At 43.0% G+C, this 5,359-nt stretch overlaps 1 pseudogene; it reads right to left on the reverse strand.

The window, feature by feature from the left end:
- Positions 1-457: 457 nt before the first annotated feature.
- On the reverse strand, positions 458-2,343 carry LOC145114300 (putative UPF0481 protein At3g02645 pseudogene; annotated as a pseudogene).
- Between the last annotated feature and the right edge of the window lie 3,016 nt (positions 2,344-5,359).

Below are 5,359 nucleotides of genomic sequence, written 5' to 3' on the forward strand. Positions count from 1 at the left end.
ATTAGAATAGAATTGGAATTGAGTTTTGAAACTCATTATTGAATAGTATTGCTAGAAATTGGAGGTGTGCTGCTTTCTATGTGGAGTTCAATCTCGTTTCATTTGAATATTTTGATTGCTAGCAAAATGGGGTGAGGTGGTTTGCACAATTGCACTTAACCAACTTAACGGGGTAACCTTTTTAGCATAAAGGGTTGTGTTAAAACCAACCATTTGTAACATATTTTGGGCATTTTTTGAAGAAAAAAAAACGATAACATTCAACATATCTCCCCTGAGAGAGAGAGAAGAGAATTGATTATTTTCTAAGATTTTTGACACAAATTAAATAAATAGATTTTTATACCACCTTACTCCGAAATGGTCCCAGGTCAAGTTGTTAAACACTTAAATGTGATCACTTCGAAACCGAATATACGAGTCCCAGTTTAGATCGACATGTTTCCTCTAAAATAAATCAAACAATACTTCTTATAAAAAACATAAATATACATCTAAATATAGAAGAGGTCACCTCTAAAGACATCAAGAACAAGACCATCACCACAGCTACAAATACAAGAAACTGCCATGAACCAAACACATAAACCTTCATCAATTTCCCTATTTTAACCCTCCATTTCCCTTCATAAACCCTGTTAACATCTTCAATCACCGTGTCCAAGAAGGGCAGCTTCGTCAATCTCACACACCTGCTCATTCCATTCCACAAATTAGCAACCTCTTCATCGCTTTTCAGTCGGTTCTTGATGATCCCCATTTCTCTAAGCAACTTCACATCTTCTTTGGTATCAATAATCCCATTCATCAACTCGATGTAACGAGTCAAAATCAACGGCCCAGATGCTTTGCATACCTCGTAAGCGACCAGATTTCTTAATACGACATCTGTATTTACATCAAAACTCACGATGGGTAGAAATAACGTAGATGTCTTATTATCAAAGTCAATGGTCAAGATCCCACCCGATGAGGGAGAAAATCCGAAGCCCGCTTTAACAAGCTCGGTGACCGAAGGGATCGAGATTTCCTCCATTAATGGTGGTTTACTAGTACATTCTACGCTTGAAATTTGTTTATCTTCATCATAACATACTTGTTGTTTCAAGATTCTTACCATGGATGTGTTGGAAATGATCGCGAGAGGGAAATTTACTAAAAGTTTAACGGGTTCTGAAGATATCAATCTTTTAACAAAGTTCTGTATGGCATTGATGATTCGTTGGAATTTGTGTCGACTTTCTTGTACTTGTTCTTCATCATGACCTTCATTAGTTGTTTCATACCATTGTTGTTTGATGTTGGGATCAATGATCATGTGGTATAGAAACTCTAGCACATGGGCACAATCTTCACTGGAGTGAAGATTGCACTCTTGATACACAACCGTAAAAGGCGAAAGCTCTTTATGCAACCCTAACAAAGTCGAAGTTAAATATTTCTGAGCAGATTCGGAAGATTGAGATTTGAATTTGAATTCCAACATCTTTTCCAAAAGAAAAATTGGAATCTGATTCTCTAACATCACAATATCTCTAAGAATTGCATCATGCGCAAATTTTCTATATGGAAAATCAACTAAATGTGACATTCTTGATGTTACTCGTGAGATCAATCTTCCTTTTTCAATATTGTAAACATCAAGACACTCGAGCAAGAAAGAAACATCAAGGGCCATCATCCAAGCTACGGTTTCACCATCAAAATGTAGATACTTATGGTAACATGCTCTGATCTTTGGCTCTAAAACCACAAACTGATCAACAATTTGTTGAAACTTGACATTGCTACCTTGCATTTGTTTTTGACATCTTTTAGCAGCAGAAAGCTTGTATCTTTCCATTTCATAGAGCTCGGGTCGCCGATGGTGGTAAGGGCCTAATGCTACTTGTTGTGGAATGTAACATTCAGGTTTTGTGGAAATTCCCTTTGGTATTTCTCCTGATAACTCCTAGTCCATGATTGTATTCTATATTTGAATTTCGGGACGAAATTCCCTCTATCGGGGGGATGATGTGACAACCCGAATCTTTTCAGTCAACAAAAGTCATGTTCCCGTTAAATAAATTTCCAAATTTCGCTTTTCCCGTTAAGTTCATAAGGGTTAGAAAATCATTTAAACTATATAAATAAAATTTATATAAGTGTCGGAACCAAAATCGCTCGAAAAATCAAGTTTTCCCTCAAAAAATCAGCCAAACTCGTCCAGCCAGGCGTTTACGGCCGTAAACCCTTGGGCTGTAAACGCTTGGGCCGCAAACCCGTTTACTGCCGCAAACCCAATTCCGACCGCACATCCGACCGGTATAAAGGTTTTTCCCGGAGAGATTTCTCATTTTTCATCTTTTTCACCCAAAAACTCTCTCAAATTGCTCACAAGAACCTCCGAAGAACATTCATATCATCAGGATCAAACCTTCAAATCTTCAAGTTTTTCACAAAGAACACCAAGAACAACCTTCATATCTTCAAGGGCTGCAAACCTGTTCACATCCGCAAACAGTTCACAGTCGCAAACTTTTTCACGACCGCAAACCCTGTTCACGGCTGTAAACCCTGGATCCCAACCGCAAACAGCCTTGGACCGTGAACCTGGGCCGAAAACCCTCTTTTCCCACTTCAAACAAGTCTCGATAACATTCCTAACCCATAAATAAGTGTTTTCCAACACTAAAATTAATGGTTTCGCTAATTTAAAATACAATTATGTGTTAAATTATCATTATGATACCGTTAATTCCGCGTACTCCAACTCGAGGGTCATCTTTCCGGTTTTTGTTGTCGAGCACGTGCACATAACCCACTGTGAGTTCATACCCCTACGCTTTTACTATTTTCAACGTTTTAAGGGGGAGAATACAAGCCAAACACATGGAAATTTTTGTGTTCTTATACAAAGGATTTCAACAGAATTAAAACTTATGCGATTGATACAACCAAGAGATCACTACCTTTTTATAAAATATTTAGATATTTTATCCCTTTTAACATGCTGAGCATAAGGGAAGTTTTCAACTACAACCATAATTGCAAAGTTTTCAGAACTATACGTGAATCGAATACATAACATACATGCAAACTATAATAGGTATAGCTTGGGATTCAACACACGTTTTTATCACTTTCAGAGCTTATACATTAACAAATATATAAACTATGATAGATGTAGTTTATTGTAACGCCCCGATTCCAGGTATGGATTTAAATAAAAGGTTAATTGGTTTAATGTCCTACTCGACGAGTTGGTTGCCCTACTCGTCGAGTAGCAGCGGGGTTGGAACGCGTGTTTAGTGACCTACTCGACGAGTCCACTAAGGGACTCGACGAGTAGGAGCTGGCAGATGAAACCCTAAATCTCGTGGTTTTACACCCTATTTAAGGAATGATAAGCCTCCTATGGCCTCTTTGCAGTCTTTGAGACCCCCTTAAAACCCTAATACGTGTGTGTGTGTGCCCATTGTGTGTTTGAAGCTTGAAGAGAGGATCCTTGGAGGGAGAAGGCTTAGAGGAGAAGGAGATTGGAGCAAGTAGAGTGTGGGAATCAACTCTTATCTCAGTTATCATCTTCTGGAGGTAACCAAATTGCCTTTTCTTTATGAATCTCTTCCATTGGTTGAGTTTTAGGGTTTTTGGTGAGGCCAGTTATGAGATATTTATCATTCCTCTAGGAGTGAGGATTGAGCGCTTGCCATGTTGTGTATATTGTTAGGGTGTTGTGGTGATACTTGAGACAAATATGGGTAGGTGTGGAAGGTAGTAGGGGCCCATACTACTGAAAGCACAGGACCTATACGCGTGTCAAGTAAGTCACAATCCCTAGGGTTAGTAGGGAGTTGGTTCCCAGTGATTTATATGGATTATCTGATATCTTGTGGTATGTTTTAGAAGGGTGATGACGAGGCGCTTCGTGGCTGGATCCGGTTCGGGATCAGGATCCGGGGACAGAGGCCAGGAGGGGCCGATAGCACCTGAGCCGGTGGTGCAGATGGGTACAGAGGAGTTGGATGCCAGGATTCGAGAGATCCTGCATGATGAGGTTGCTGCTGCATTCCGGGCTCAGTTACCGGAGATGTTCGGGTCGATTAAGACCGCCATGGTGGAGTATTTTGATGAGCGCTATGCAGCCCTTGCAGAGACAGCCGTCGCAACAGCTGCATTAGATGTATCCGCGGCAGGAGGAGGAGTTGGTAGAGGTTTTCAGTACAGGGACTTCGATAAGACGAAGCCCCCTACTTTTGATGGGACGCAGGATCCCATCAAGGCCATGAGATGGATTTCAGACGTGGAGGGGTTTTTCTTCACCTGCTCGTGTCCTGCTGACCAGAAGGTCAGGTGTGCTCTGAACCTGCTTAGTTATGGGGCCAAGGACTGGTGGAGACTTGCGACTGGGTCGTACACTGATGATCAGAGAACTGCTGTTACTTGGGAGCAGTTCAGGGATATGTTCCGCGCCCGTTACATTCCACGGGTTGAGCGGGAGCGATAGGCACAGGAGTTTCTGAGTTTGAGACAGGATGGGGAGTCGGTGACGGAGATCACCCAGATGTTCACTGAGAGGGCGATGTTTTGCCTGGAGTTTGCTTCAGAGCAGGCTCAGATGACCCGTTATCTGAGCATGCTCAAGACGGATATCCGTCAGTTTGTGTCTACCCAGCGATGTGATACTCTTCTAGAGTTGCAGGAGGCCGCTAGGCGGCGTGAGTTGGAGATTGAGCAGCAGTTGAGAGAACAGCGGCAGGCCCCGACACATTCTCAGCCGGCGCCGAAGCGGTCTAAGACCGCTGATACTAGGACCGGGGGTCAACAGAGCCGCACTTGTGGGAAGTGTGGCAAGGGTCATTCTGGTGTGTGTCGAGTTGGGAGTGGATGCCACAAGTGTGGCAAGGAGGGGCATTACGCGAAGGACTGTCGCTAGGCCGCCCCAGTTCAGGGTATGAGGTTGTGCTATCACTACGATCAGGTTGGTCACATGAGGGCCAAATGTCCACTACTTGCCGCCAAGCCGACACAGGCTCCTGCGCCGACTACGTTGAGGATTACCGATGGGAGGCAGGGCAGAGCAGAGCCTCCGAAGGCTCAGGGACGCGCATTTCAGCTTACAGCAGAGGAGGCCAGGGCAGCACCAGATGTGGTGGCTGGTATGTTTCTATCTTTTATCTCGTTTCCTATATCTGTTGTATGCTTATCTGTTGTACCTGTGATTAGGTACGTTTTTAGTAAACTCCTTGCCTGCTTTGGTCTTATTTGACTCGGGGGCGAGTCGTTCCTTCGTATCTCAGTCATTTAGTAGGGAGTTCAGTGCGCCTGTGGGCGAGCTAGAGTGTCCGTTGTGAGTGTCTATCGCCAACGAGCACGGGGT

Source organism: Lactuca virosa, chromosome 1 (genome assembly GCF_052849685.1).
Source record: "Lactuca virosa cultivar CGN04683 chromosome 1, Lactuca_virosa_CGN04683_v6, whole genome shotgun sequence".
NCBI classification, from domain to species: domain Eukaryota; kingdom Viridiplantae; phylum Streptophyta; class Magnoliopsida; order Asterales; family Asteraceae; genus Lactuca; species Lactuca virosa.